Source organism: Carassius auratus, chromosome 2, assembly GCF_003368295.1.
Source record: "Carassius auratus strain Wakin chromosome 2, ASM336829v1, whole genome shotgun sequence".
NCBI classification, from domain to species: domain Eukaryota; kingdom Metazoa; phylum Chordata; class Actinopteri; order Cypriniformes; family Cyprinidae; genus Carassius; species Carassius auratus.
In genome coordinates, this window is record NC_039244.1 from 8,715,548 (window position 1) to 8,731,124 (window position 15,577).

At 41.0% G+C, this 15,577-nt stretch overlaps 1 protein-coding gene and 1 long non-coding RNA gene across 3 annotated transcripts in view; one reads left to right on the top strand and one right to left on the bottom strand.

Annotated features, from left to right (window-relative positions):
- Positions 1-15,577, top strand: part of fgf12a (fibroblast growth factor 12a) — a 122,847-nt gene that overhangs the window by 97,814 nt on the left and 9,456 nt on the right. The window lies entirely within an intron of this gene.
- LOC113114876 (uncharacterized) lies at positions 10,297-12,746 on the bottom strand. The gene is made up of 3 exons (XR_003293800.1): positions 11,366-12,746; positions 11,227-11,290; positions 10,297-10,796 (listed from the first exon to the last, which is right to left on the bottom strand). It is a non-coding gene; the product is annotated as an uncharacterized LOC113114876 (long non-coding RNA).

The window sequence follows — 15,577 nt, forward strand, 5'->3', positions numbered from 1 at the left end:
CGCTTTCAAAATCGATAAAGAATGGCCTGCGATTTTGAAATCGATTTTGTGTAGATTGTCAGTGAACTACGGCCCTGTGTAGTAAATTCCAACCAGTGTTGCCAAGTCTGTGGTTGTTTTTCATGTCCGTGGGTCAAAATGACAATACGATTACGTGACATTTATGGAGCTTGGGAGTGGCTACACACTTACCGTAAAACTTACAGACTGGTTGCCTGGCTGAATCCAGAGAACCCACCCAGATGTCTCTATAATGTCTCTATAACTTAGAAACTCTATGTTGCTATTTGGTTGTTAGGGTTGTTTAAATGGTTACTGGGGTGTGGCTATGTGGCCGCCCCCTAGTGGCAAACACCACTAACTAGATTTTTTACACACACAAAATAAAAATATAGCATGTTTACATTATAGTATGGTTTCTAATAATACATTACAAATAATATAGATGCATGACTTCAGTATAAATATTTTCTGAAAAGGCAAAACTCAGTATGAGCTTTTTTTTTTTTTAAGGTGCCATAGAATGCAAAAATCACTTTTATAAGGTGTTTGAACACATTCTGTATATATAGTTCATAATCAGTCTCTCCACACTAGCAGTTCCAGGTTTCTCACTACTATGAGACATAGTCAGAGAAAGTCCTGCCATTTGTGACGCTTTCTTCCCTATAAGCATATACACAGCCCTAGGTAAAAAGCTACAGTCCGCCATTACTGTTTTCTTGCTGTAGCTGTTGGAGGAGTCTCCATAGACCGCTGAAGATACAGCGATTAACTTTCATTTTAGAAGTAAATGTCCCAGGAAAAAATTTAAAAGTCCTATACATTTATGCCTACATTTTACACTGGCCTGCCTCACAAATGAGAGTCAGTTCAGCGCTGGAGTTGTGCAAAGATTGCTTCTGAAAGAAGAATCGATACCAACACTTCATGCGAAAACATCCAGACTACAGACAAAGTAAGCATCATGCATCATATTTTGTTTTCCAAAAGAGCTTCTCAGCTCTCTGTGTCACAATCATCAGCTGGAGTGCCCATGAACTCCAATAGAGTGCACTCCACCCAGGACTCTGGCATTCTTGTATTTCCATTCCCAACTTCATTTCCAATAATCCCGTGATTAGGGCTAATAACCACTAGGTGTTTTCCATTACCACTCCCCTATATAAACTTTGTTTGGACTCTCAATAAAGTGCAAAGTCTTGTTTAGTTCTGGCTGGCATTTCCGAGAGTTTTCCTAGTGTTTGTTCCTTCCGTGTTTGACTTTGGATTGTGTATACCGACTTTAATTCTCTGCCACCCGCCCCGACCTTTGCCTGGTACTGTTTCAGATTTTGGATATCCCCTGCATACCTGACGCTGTCACCTGAATTATGCCTGTCTGACCATACTTATTAAACATACTGCATATGGATCCGAACGTCTCTGACTCCATGTTACAGAAGACTTCGCCTTATCAGGATCAAGTTCCTCTATATGACAAAATTTTGTTTAAGGACTCAATGATCCAATTAGGTCATGATTACCTAGAGGGTAGTTTGATGGCAGTTTAAGGGACATCATGAACTATGCACTTCTGTTATGTTACCCTACGTTCACTGTGGGAGAGGCAGAGGACAACAGTGAAACCCCAAATAACTTTTTTAATTTTTTTTTGGGGGGGGGGGGGGGGGCAACAGTGTCAAGCACAGTTGGCAGCGAAGCTTGAATCACCAGCGTCACTGCACAAGATGGCCACCAGCCCAACGCCACTGCACAAAATGGCAGCCACAGCTGATCTTCTAGAGTCAAGTCAGGTCCCTGCTGATCTTCCAGAGTCAACACCATTAACACTCTTGAGTCAAGTAAAACCACAGTTAAACTTCATGAATCAAGTCAAGTCATCATTGATCTTTGTGAGAAAAGTCAAGTCACCGTTGATCTGCGTGAACAAAGTCAAGTCACCGTTAATCTTCGTGAACAAAGTCAAGTCACCTTTGATCTTTGTAAACAAAGTCAAGTCACAGTTGATCTTCAAGAGCAAAGTCAAGTCACAGTTGATCTTCGTGAACAAGGTCAAGTCACAGTTGATCTTTATGATCCCAGTCCAATCAATACTGATCTTCCAGAACTTCATCACGTCTCAACAGATCTTCCAGAGCTTCATCATACCACAACAGATCATCTAGAGCCTTTTCACGTTTCAGGTGAACTTCCAGAGCCTAGTCACGTCTCAGCTGAACTTCCAGAGCCTCGTCACATCCTGACTGTTGCACGCAGCAATGTTCTCTCAGACTTTTGTGTTGTTGTCAAGGAGACTGTTACTGCTGTGGAACCTCCAGAGGTAGCGGCAACTGCTGCAGAACCTTTGGAGGTGTCAGTAGTATCCATCCATGAACTCCTGTCCTATCCTGTCATGGCCACGGAGGCCATCCATCAGCTCACTGTCTGTCCTGTCATGGCCACGGAGGCCATCCATGAACTCCCGCCTGTCCCGTGATGGCCATGGAGGCCGCCTATGAACTCTCGTTCTGTCCTATCACGGTTATGGAGGCCATCTATGAACTCTTGTTCATTCCTGTCATGGCTATGGAGGCCATCTGTGAACTCTCTGCCTGCCCTGTCATGGCTATGGAGGCCATCTGTGAACTCTCTGACTGCCCTGTCATGGCTATGAAGGCCATGTGTGTACTTTCTACCTGCCTTATCATGGCCACAGAGGCCACCATTAATCTGTTTATGTTATCTGTTCTAGTCCCACCTAAACAGACTTGCTCTCCTGTGCAATCTGCTTGGCTGTGGTGGTGCTCTGCCCCGCCCCAGTGGGCTTCTGTCTCATCTGCTCAGCTGTGGTGGTCCTCTGCCCCGCCCTGGTGGGCTTCTTTCCCATCTGCTTGGCTGTGGTGGTCCTCTGCCCTGCCCTGGTGGGCTTCTGTCTCGTCTGCTCAGCTGTGGTGGGCTCCAGCTCTCCCCCTAGTGGGTTCCAGCTCCACCTGCTCTGCCCTGGTGGGCTCCAGCTCTCCCCCTGGTGGGTTCCAGCTTCACTTGTACTGCCCTGGTTGGCTCCTGTTCCAAAGTTAAGCCCAGGAAGGGCTCCTGTTCCCCATGTTAGGCCCAGGAAGGGCTCATGTTCCCCATGTTAGCCCCAGGAAGGGCTCCTATTCCCCATGTTAAGCCCAGGAAGGGCTCCTTGTCCAAATGTTAAGCCCCAGGAAGGTCTCCTGCTCCCCAGTTAGGCCCAGGAAGGGCTCCAGTTCTGCCTGATCCACCCTGGCTTCCTGCTCTGCTGGCTCTGACCCAATCACCAGCCACTCCATTTCCACATGGACCTGGCCCTCCATCCCTCCCCCTGTTATGCCTCCTCTCCACCACCCTCCTAGATTGTTTAGAGCATCTGGAAGCTGCTCCTTGAGGGGAGGCTATGTCACGATCATCAGCTGGAGTGCCCATGAACTCCAATAGAGGGCACCCCACTCAGGCTTCCCTATATAAACTTTGTTTGGACTCTCAATAAGTGTGAAGTCTTGTTTAGTTCTGTGTGGCATTTCCGAGCGTTTTCCTAGTGTTTGTTCCTTCCATGTTTGACTTGGATTGTGTATACCGACTTTGATTCTCTGCCACCTGTCCCGACCTTTGCCTGGAACCGTTTCAGATTTTGGATATCCCCTGCATACCTGATGCTGTTAACCAGAATTTTGCCTGTCTGACCATTCTTATTAAACATACTGCATATGGATCCGAACATCTCTGACTCCATGTTACACTTTGAAAGTCTAATGTTGCTTAAGCTGCCATTGTTTCTGCCTGATTTCACTAATGCTGCCTTCATGTGCTAACAAAATTATCGTAAAGAGGAATATGGTACTGAAAATTGCATTCGGAAGCAATGTGAAATCAGTTACATGTTCATCACCAGTTAAACCGTAACACTGGTATGCCCGCAAGTATGAGCTTTGCCAGGGTTGTTAGGTTTTCATAACAAAACCCACCAAATTGCTACTCTAAACTAGCCCGATATCATTTGGAGGGTGAATTTGCTGGCCAATTAAGAACAGGTATACCATGGTTCTTAAACAAGGTACTGGTAGCTTTGGCACTGTGTGCAGGTGCCAAGTCCTGTTGGAAAATGAAATCTGCATCTCGATAAAGTTGGTCAGAAGCAGGAAGCATAAAGTGCTCTAAAACCTCCTGGTATATGGCTGCGTTGACCTTGGACCTAAGAAAACACAGTGGATCAACCCCAGCAGATGACATGGCACCCCAAATCATCACTGACTGTGGAAACTTTACACTGGACCTCAAGCAATGTGGATTGTGTTCCTCTCCTCTCTTCCTCCAGAATCTGAGACCTTGATATCTAAAGGAAATGCAAAATTTACTTTCATCAGAGAACATAACTTTGGACCACTCAGCAGCAGTCCAGTCCTGTTTGAAGTGAGATGCTTCTGACGCTGTCTGTTGTTCAAGAGTGGCTTGACACAAGGAATGCGACAGCTGAAACCCATGTCTTGCATACGTCTGTGCGTAGTTCAATTCAATTCAAGTTTATTTGTATAGCGCTTTTTACAATACAAATCGTTACAAAGCAACTTTACAGAAAATTATGTTTCTACAATATTTAGTAGTAGCTAGTAGGTTGTGCACGTTTGACAGGATTTTAGAAAAAAAAAATAATAATAATAATAAAAGACGTAGTCAGCTAAACGATGAACTATCAATATTATTAATTAATAGTTATTATATGATGCAGTCACACATGTAGCAATAATTGTTAGTTCTGTTTGTTGATTCAAGGTTAACATCATCTGGTGTCCTCTGAGGGTCAGCATCATCTCTTCTCAGGTGTTCTGGATCTAGACTGGAGCTTTTGTAAATCCCGTGGCAAAACATAGAAACAAAATAGAGACATCATTAGCATAGCTGCTGATCCAACAAAGTAAGATTAGTTTAACCCAAGCTAATGAATAAAAATGCACATTTGATCAGATGCAACTACACTCACATTTTAAAAGATACATTATTCTTATGCTTGGTGAAAGAGATGTGTTTTTAATCTAGATTTAAGCAGAGAGAGTGTATCTGATAGGGGTGCTCCGATCACGATCGGCCGATCGTTAATGCACATCTCGTCAGTAAAGCCGGTTCTCTAATCAGCCGTTAATTCCATCAGGTGCGTGATTTCACATAGAGCAGCTGTTACTACACAGAGCCGTTGTTAACTGAGAAGATGCGCCAAAAAACACTGAAAATCTTCTCAGTTAACAACGGCTCTGTGTAGTAACAGCTGCTCTATGTGAAATCACGCACCTGATGGAATTATCCGCTGATTAGAGAACCGGCTGACCGGCTGGCGAGATGTGCATAACGATCGGCCGATCGTGATCGGAGCACCCCTAGTATCTGAACCCCGAACATTATCAGGAAGGCTATTCCAGAGTTTGGGAGCCAAATGTGAGAAAGCTCTACCTCCTTTAGTGGACTAAAGTCCAGCGTTTTGTGACCTTAGGGTGCATGATGGGTTGTAGCGTGGTAGAAAGCTAGTTAGGTACGCAGGAGCTAAACCATTTAGGGCCTTATATGTAAGTAATGATAATTTGTAACTGATACGGAACTTAATAGGTAGGCAGTGCAGAGACTGTAAAATTGGGGTAATATGATCATATTTTCTTGACCTTGTAAGGACTCTAGCTGCTGCATTTTGGACTACCTGTAGCTTGTTTATTGAAGAAGCAGGACAACCACCTAGAAGTGCATTACAATAGTCCAGTCTAGAGGTCATAAATGCATGAACTAGCTTTTCTGCATCAGAAACAGATAACATGTTTCGTAGCTTGGCAATGTTTCTAAGATGGAAGAATGCAGTTTTTGTAACATTGGAAATATGATTTTCAAAAGACAAATTGCTGTCTAATATAACACCCAGATTTCTGACTGTAGAGGAAGTAACAGTACATCCGTCTAGTTGCAGATTGTAATCTACAAGATTCTGTGTAGTGTTTTTTGGTCCAATAATTAATATCTCTGTCATCCAATCGTTGAGATATATAGCTGAGTATCATCAGCATAACAGTGGAAGCTAATTCCGTATTTTCTAATAATATTACCAAGGGGCAACATGTATATTGAAAATAGAAGGGGACCTAGGATGGATCCTTGTGGCACTCCATATTTTACTGATGATAAATGAGACGACATCCCATTTAAGTAAACAAAATGGTAGCGATCGGACAGGTAGGATCTAAACCATCTTAGAGCCTGCCCTTAAATACCTGAATAGTTTTGTAATCAATCTATGAGTATGTCATGATCTATGGTGTCGAACGCAGCACTAAGATCAAGTAAGACTAGAAATGAAATACAGCATTGATCTGACGCAAGGAGCAGGTCATTTGTAATTTTAACAAGTGCAGTTTCTGTGCTATGGTGGGGCCTAAAACCTGACTGAAATTCTTCATACAGATCATTTTTATGCAGGAAGGTGTTCAATTGAGCAGACAACTTTTTCTAAAATTTTAGACATAAATGGAAGATTTAAAATAGGCCTATAATTTGCCAGTACACTAGGATCTAGTTTTGGTTTCTTAATAAGAGGATTGATAACCGGCAGCTTGAATGGTTTTGGGACGTGACCTAAAGATAAGGACGAGTTAATGATATTGAGAAGCGTTTCTTCGGCTACAGGTAACAGCTCTTTCAGTAATTTAGTGGGTACAGGATCTAATAAACATGTTGTTGGTTTAGATAAAGTGATAAGTTTATTTAGCTCTTCCTCTGTCCTATATTTGTAAAGCACTGCAGTTTATCTTTGGGTGCGATGGATGAAACTGAAGTGTTAGATGCTGTAGAATCTACATTCGCTATTGTATTTCTAATGTTATCAATTTTATCAGTGAAGAAATTCATAAAGTCATTACTATTTAACGTTGGTGGAATATTTGAATCAGGTGGTGTCTGGTAATTTGTTAACTTAGCCACTGTGCTAAATAAAAACCTTGGATTGTTTTGGTTATTTTTTAATGAGTTTGTGTATATGCTCTGCCCTAGCAGTTTTTAGAGCCTGTCTATAGCTGGACATTCCACATGTTTTTCCATGCAATTCTAAAAACTTCTAAGTTAATTTTTCTCCATTTGCGTTCAAGACTACGAGTTACGTATTTCTCTAACCTTTTTCAATTTGATGGGGGCAACAGCTTCTAATGTATTAGAGAAAATAATGCCCATGTTGTCAGTAATTTCGTCTAATTCATGTGTATCTTTGGGTACAAATAGCAGTTGAGACAGATCAGGCAGGTTATTTGCGAATCTGTCTTTGGTGACTGGAACAATAGTTCTGCCCAGACGGTTTCGCTGAAACATATAATTAATATCAGTTATACGCAGCATGCACGATACAAGGAAATGGTCTGTAATATCATCACTTTGAGGTACAATATCTATAGCAGTAAGATTGATTCCATGCGATATAATTAAATCTAGTGTATGATTAAAACGATGAGTGGGCCCGGTGACATTTTGCTTGACTCCATAGGAGTTTATTAGGTCAGTAATTGCAAGTCTCATTTGCATTATCAACGTGAATATTAAAATCTCCCACGATTAGCGCCTTATCAACTGTAACTAGAAGGTCTGAGAGGAAATCTGCAAATTCTTTTAGGAATTCTGTATACGGCCCTGGTGGTCTATACACAGTAGCCAAAGCAAGAGATACATTAGATTTATTTTGCATGTCTGACAGTGTAACATTTAGCAGAAGTATTTCAAAAGAGTTAAACCTGTATCCTGTTTTCTGGGTAACATTGAGAATATCACTATATATTGTTGCAACACCTCCGCCACGACCAGTCTGACGGGGCTCATGCTTATAACAGTAGTTTGGTGGAGTCGACTCATTTAGACCAAAATAATCATTTGGTTTTAGCCAGGTTTCAGAGTACATCAAAACTATTTTCTGTGATAATTTCATTTACAATAACTGCTTTTGGTGTGAGTGATCTAATATTTATGAGCCCAAACTTTAAAAATTGTTTTTGTTCATTTACTTTACATTTTTCTGGTTTAATTACGATAAGATTTTTTCTAGATCCTACATTATATTTTGACCTCACTATTCGGGGAACAGACACAGTCTTAATAGTTTTTACAGGGCAAGTACTTTTATCATTTAAGCGGGTGGAACAAAACTCATCATAATAGTTATCTGAAAATTGTCTTACTAGTCACAAGGAGCGAAGTGTCCTGGAGATGTTGTCAGAGAGCAGCTCCGCTCCGACTCTGCTGGGGTGTAATCCATCAGCGCGAAACAGCCTAGGACGCTCCCAGAAAAGATTCCAGTTAACAAATAGCAGTTTCTGTTCTTTACACCATGACAACAATTAAAGCAAAAAGTCTACTGAACCTTTCGTGTCCTCGTTGATACGTGGGCAGTGGTCCTGACACGACGATCGTCGTGCTGCGAACCGTCTCGATCAGGCTGCTGAAGTCCCTCTTCAGCGTCTCCGTCTGCCGCAGCGTGGTTTCGTTAACCCCGGGGTGAAGAACGACCACTCTGGGGCTCTCGTCAGCCTTCAGGATCGCGGGTATCTGCGCAGACACATCGAGAACACGAGCACCAGGAAAAAAATAAGTGTGCACTTTACCTTCGGCTAACGTAGGACTTACGTGTCGGACGATGGAGTCTCCGATGTTCACAGCGTCGCGTCCTGTCTCGCGGAGGGGAGCGAAGCGGTTCCGGATGGAGATCTCTAAGGCAGGAGGAGGAGAAGTCATCGCCCGGGACCCGGCTCACGTCCTCTGCTGTGGATGGACCCAGGGTCCGTGGTGTCCCGGCATCACAGTGAAGGACATCTGGGAAGATCGCGTCCTGGGTGCACCGGGCCTGTGCAGAGAGACACATACGGAGTAGACGTGGTGGGACTGTTAACACCACGCTGTATACTTACCCCGGACTTGTGAGCATCAGCCCGGAATGATTCCAGCACGGCTCTCCGCTCTCTCAGCTGGGCCTGCCTTACCTCTAGGTCGCGAATCTGCTTCCCCACGGCCTGGAGCTCGAGCTGCACAGAGTAGAGACATTCATCCGCCATTAAAGCAAGTAACAGTGAGTACAGCAGTGGTAATGTGTGTGAATAGAGTATTAGCAATGTAAGCACAGTTAGCAGCAACCACGCTTGTTGATGCTAACGGGCTAAAAGCTAATAGCGGACCCGGAAGATCAAAATAAAACTAGTTATAGCGAGGCGCTCCGGTTGTTTTTGTTGTAGAATACAATAGAGGATATATTCACACGTTATATAAACGGTTCTTGAAGCACTGACTCCAGCTGCAGTCCACTCTTTGTGAATCTCCCCCTAATTTTTGAATGGGTTTTGTTTCACAATCCTCCCCAGGGTGCAGTTATCCCTATTGCTTGTATACTTTTTTTTCTACCACATCTTTTCCTTCCTTTCGCCTCTCTATTAATGTGCTTGGACATAGAGCTCTGTGAACAGCCAGCCTCTTTTGCAATGAACTTTTGTGTCTTGCCCCCCTTGTGCAAGGTATCAATGGTCATCTTTTGGACAACTGTCAAGTCAGCAGTCTTCCCCATGATTGTGTAGCCTACAGAACTAGACTGCAGAACTAGAACTAGACTTGCAGGTGTTTTGAGTTAATTAGCTGATAAGCGTGTGGCAATAGGTGTGTTCAATATTTAACCTTTTCACAATATTCTAATTTTCTGAGAATTTGAGATTTTCCTTAGCTGTCAGTTAGAATCATCCAAATTAAAATAAATAAAAATGTAAAATATATCAGTCTGTGTGATAATGAATGAATTTAATATACAAGATTCACTTTTTGAAATTAGTGATATAAATCAACTTTTTGATGATGTTCTAATTATATGACCAGCACCTGTACACACTCAGACATCAGATAACAGTTTAAAACATTGTATCAATGCACTCTATGGCACCTTTAACTAATCTTCTGCATGATCATTTTAGAGTCAATTGCAATTATTTTTTTATTATTATTTATTTTCCAAGGTTGAACATGGTCCACAATTGCGACCACAAATAACAATGTACAAGACCAGGGTTTGCTTGTACAAAAAAAAAAAAGAAATCTCTCTCTCTCATATACATATATAAAATTTAATAAGTTAGGGGGTGGATTAAAAATGTAACAGGTCTTTGAGACCTGCTAGCCAATATTATGTCATTAATATTAGCTATAATAAGTTCAATAAGTAGCTATGGAAAAACAATATAGGCTAGTTAAATCACAGAAGTCTAAATTCGGCTACAGGAGCTGGTAGTCAGTAACACAGAAACATAATTTTAAATTTGGTGCAGGTACCATGTATTGAAAAGTGATTACACTATTTACAACCAAAAATAATGAAGGAAAAAAAAACATAGGAAAAACAAAATATTTACAGACTGCAGTTGAACCGAATATACATCAAGTACACTTTTAGGTTATTGCTCTTGATATAACAACAGAAATTACAGCAAATACCACACACAAGAACAAAAAAAAAAAAAAAAAAGAGAAAAAAAAAAAACTGTCCCAGCGATGTTTGGTTTCTTGAAGACTAACGCAACAACCCACAAAAGTTTTATGAGTTTATATAAATAAGTCCATTGGTTATTGTCCAGGGAAAGGATGTGCATGTGGGACTGAAGCGCTAGTATATGTGTGTTGGGGACAGGCTGCAGACAACCTTCCTACTAGACCAATAGGATGTCTGTTCAGATGTTAGGCTCCTAGCCGTAGTAATTCAGCTCGCCATCATTCATCTATAGACAGAGAGAGAGAGAGAGAGAGAACCTGGCCTGTCGGCAACAACAGGACCAGTAAACAACAAGATTAATTTTGAACTAAGTTTGCATTAAACTTTAGCTTATTCCACACTCAAATATCATTTCCATGTGTACACAATTCCAAATCATTAAATGTAAAAGCTACAAATAATAAACATTAAGTGCCTGACAACACAGTCAAGTGCAATATTGAAGTTGAATTGCCTGCACAAAGTTCAAATAATTAACCCAACAGTACTGTAATCTAATTTTCATAATACATAAACACAATTAGTGCAAATATATTTATAAAGCAAAAACAGTGGCAGACTTCACAACAACATAAAAGGAATCAAACTAGAGCAGCCAATGCTAAAGCCAACACTAATGCTAATGTTCAGCTCTGCTAACTTAATATGTAAGCCTCTAGCATGCAGTTCATTCATTCCTTCAGATTACTCACCAGTTCCTTTATGTAAACATAACCTGATGGCGGTGACGAATTCCCTGCAGCCAGTTAAGTTGTTCTAAAAATTACAATGACATGCTTAACTTAAAAGCATGAATTGAGCACAAGAGTGAATAGTTTGTATGACACAAACCTGTCCACAACTGTCGATTGGCTTCCCCACACCTCTGAATGAGGAAGACGCCACAGTCTGATTAAACACCTGTGCTCAATTGCGTGATTGGCTAAGCACAGTCAATTGACTGGGGTTACGTGAAGTCGCAGGGCACGTACTCCACAAAGGCAATTTAACGGGTCGGGGGACAGGGACAGCAGAACCAATATACAAATAATATAGTAACATATGGAAATAATGACCAAGATATTTGTTTAATTTTCTAAGGAGAACTGGACTGGAAAGATGAGTTTAAATAAAAGTGAGTAAGCTAGAGTGAGACAACAGATGGCAGTAATGCAATAATTTGGATGCCAACTGCCATAAAAATCCATCGAAGAAGAAGAAGAAGAAGAAGAACCAATATAAAAACATTTAATATATAATTTGACAGATTTTAACCTGGGTTACAACAACATCAACACAGCTCCAGGATTTCCCCTGCTCCTCCTTGATAACACTCAGAAGTAATCTGTACGGATGGCCTATATAAGAGATTTGTAACAAATTCAGACCAGGCCCTACGTGTTTTTGGTTTGGCTTTGTTCATTCTCGCTGTAGTAAATTGTAGGCTTACCTGGCCAAATCTTAAAGATTATCTTTTTGGCTTTAGTTAGTGCAGTATGAAGAATCCTATGCTGGCAGTCAGATCAAGATCCACATCATCATTCAACAAACAAAGACTGGGGTGCTTAAGGATTATCTTATCACAAAGTTCTGTCACAACTTGAAATACCTCATCCCAAAAGTTACCAATATGTTGGCATTCATAAAACATGTGCATATAAGTACCCACAATATTTGAATTACAGAGTGAACAGAAAGGGGTAGGCAAGCGCTTCATTTTGTGCAAGATATTTGGAGTGGCGTAAGCCCTATGCTGATGGGCAAGATTTTTTGACATCGTTGGAATAGTCTCCCATATCCAGTCCCAATTTAGTTTGCAAGGAGCCAGTTCCTTTTCCCATATCGTGGTGATGGGGAGCTTTCCACAGCTGAGTTTGAGCAGTCTGTTGTAAATGAATGACACCGCTCCTCGTGTCTGTGAAAAGTTCACACAGTCCATCAAAGGGTGAGAGTTCAAGTTACAGTTCCATGGTACTCCATAAGCACGCATAGCGCTTCTCAACCTTAAATACAGAAAATAGGAATGTCCAGGAAGATTATAACACTCTAAGACCTTAGCCCCTGATTATTAAATATATCACCAAGAGTATGCATACCTTGATCCAACCATGGCTTAAGAACAAAAGGTCTGTTGTCGGATTGCAAATTATGATTATGCCAGATCGGCGATACAGATGTAAACTTAAGCACTATTCGGACGGGACTAGTTTTCTAAACTACGTTTGAGTTTTGATTCTTACCACATGACGTCTGTGATTTTCATGTACCAATTCGGACGGGACTAGTATCTCCGTGTTTATTACAGAGGTGGGAGGGTCTGATTTGTGCATCTAGGCGTCACAGAGATCACACGCTCTGTATGCATGCATTGCATTCATTCAGAATGATTGCCTTAGTATTATTACACAATAAATACTAAATGGCTAGTATAGCAAAACCATGTTAATGTGTGGTTCCTTTAGTTTAACTTGTTTTCCTTTTTTTTTTTTTTATTAAATGTAATTAAAACATTATGTAACTGAGTACATAAATGAACGTGAGTAATCTTACCTGATGCTGATATTACAATAGCCGGTATTAACAGTTTATGCGATCTTGCTCTTGGTTTTATTATTTGTATTATTTTTTTATTATTATTTATTTGCCACTAAGCAAATATATCAAACATCCGCACGGTAAGAGCATCTACGGTAATTCACGTTGGCCAAAACACACAAGGAAACGCGTTGTGAAATGAAATATCACCGGCAATCACTGACATTCGCATTCGGACGGGATTCGTTTTTTCAGAGGATCACTGAGTTTGCTGAAAAATGGTAGGTAATTTGCTCTGGAATTATCACAGAGGTTGTGTGAGAAAAACACAGACGTGGCAGATTCGGACGGGATTAAAATCACCAAGTACGTCTGTGAAACGCAGATTTCTCTACCAACCCCCTGTAAAACTAGTCCCGTCAGAATAGGGCTTTAGATGTACTTCCCATAAATTTGCACACCTCATGCTAGATTTTAAGAGAATTGTACAAAGTTGTATTCCCAAACCTTAGTTCTTTCTTTGATAAACCTGTGAATAAAATATCCTGGAGCCGATGTGGAAGCACGGCTGATGCTTCCATGTCCCGCCAGGCGATCTGTGAGTCAACCTGTAACCAAATCTTTAGCGAGCGCAGCTGACATACCCAAAAGTACAACTGAAAGTTCGGAAGAGACAAGCCTCCTTTGTCAGATCTTCTCTGCAATGTTGAGAGTTTAATTCTTGGTCGTTTCTTATTCCAAATGAATTTTGTAATCAAGGGATTCATTTCTTTAAAAAAGGTTATACGGGGAGATAAAGGAATCATGGAGAACAGAAATAAAAGTCAAGGGAGGATATTCATTTTAATGATTGCGATTCTGCCTTGCAGTGAGACTAAAATAACGTCCCATCTCTGTAAATCTTGTCTGATAGTAGTAAATAAAGAACTATAATTTTCTTTAAGGATAGTCTGTGGTGATGGAAAGATCTGAATTCCCAGATATTTAAATGTCTTACTAATTGGGATAGAGGAGGACGCTAATGCAGTATTTGTTGATGCAGACAAGACCATTAACACAGATTTTCCCCAATTAATTTTGTAACCACTTATGACGCTAAAGTCATTAAATATTTTAAGACACTGAGGTAACATGGAAACAGGGAGAAGAGGAAACATTGAACATGTAGAGAAGTATATCATCCGTTAAAAGAGAGATAGAATGCTTGGAGTCACCAACAGTAATCAGGGAAATAATATGGTCCTGCCGAATTGCCTGCGCTAAGGGCTCTAATGAAATTGCAAATAACAAGGGCGATAAAGGGAAACCCTGTCTAGTGCCTCTATTCAACGAGATTGCATCCGAACAACACAACCCCGTTGAAACCCGTGCAGAAGAGTTAGCATAGAGGGTCTGAATCATGTGAATAAAACGAGGGCCAAATCCAAAACGGGACCATAAATATGTCCACTCGACCCGGTCAAAGGCTTTCTCAGCGTCTAGTGAGAGAATAGCACGTTGTTCGATAAGCAGGTCGGATGAGTCGATGATGTTCAAAAGGCGTCGCACGTTATCTGAAGCAAAACGTTCCTTAAGAAATCATGTCTGGTCGTGGGCAATTAGGAAGCTGGCGACTGATCCCAGATGATGGACTAGAACCTTAGCATATAACTCGACATCCATCCCAATTGGTGAAATCGGCCTGTAGCTAGAGCAGCATAAGGGTTCTTTCCCTTTTTTCAGTAGCAGAGAAATAAGAGAGTTGTTCTGATCTCTATGGAGGCAACCCGTATCAATAGCAAAATTTATGGAGTCAAGGAGGAGTGGTCCAATCAAATCCCACATCGCCAGATACAGCTCCGGGGGGAAAACCATCTAGACCAGGGGCCCTACGCTTATTTATAACCTCTAAAGCCTCCTTCAATTATTTTAATTCTATTGGAGAATCAAGAACTCACTTAATTGAGGTAGATCTAAATTTAACAAAAAGTCAGTGATAGGTTGTTCATTCACTCCCACCTCAGATCTGTATAGATGCTCATAAAATTCCTTGAATATCCTATTTACATCACCTGGAGCTGTGTGAAGAACATCTGCATTGTCCTTAATGGCAGTTATTGAGGCCAAGGCCTTGTTGCATTTCAACCTTAACACCATTAGTTTGCTTGGCCGCTCTCCATTAAAATACTAGTTTTGTTTGGTACGCTGCATAAAAAATTCTACCCTTTTTAGTAAGATCGCCTTGTAGCCAGTTTTTAAATTCCCCAGGATTCTGCTTTTCTGTTCCGTAAAGTTTTTTTTAAGATCCTTCTCTACACATTTAATCTGAGCCTCCGAACGGGTTAATTGTTTTACTCTGAATTTATTTTCATAAGAGGCAAAAGAAATACAGTTTCCTCTCAAAAAAAACTTGGTTGTTTCCCATAGGATTTGTGGATTAGTCGCTGAGCTCGAATTTTCTTCGAGAAACAGATAGTTTAGAACATAACTGGTTTACAAAATCTTCATTTTGCAAAAGAGTTGTATTCATACGCCACCTTTTGGAGCTTA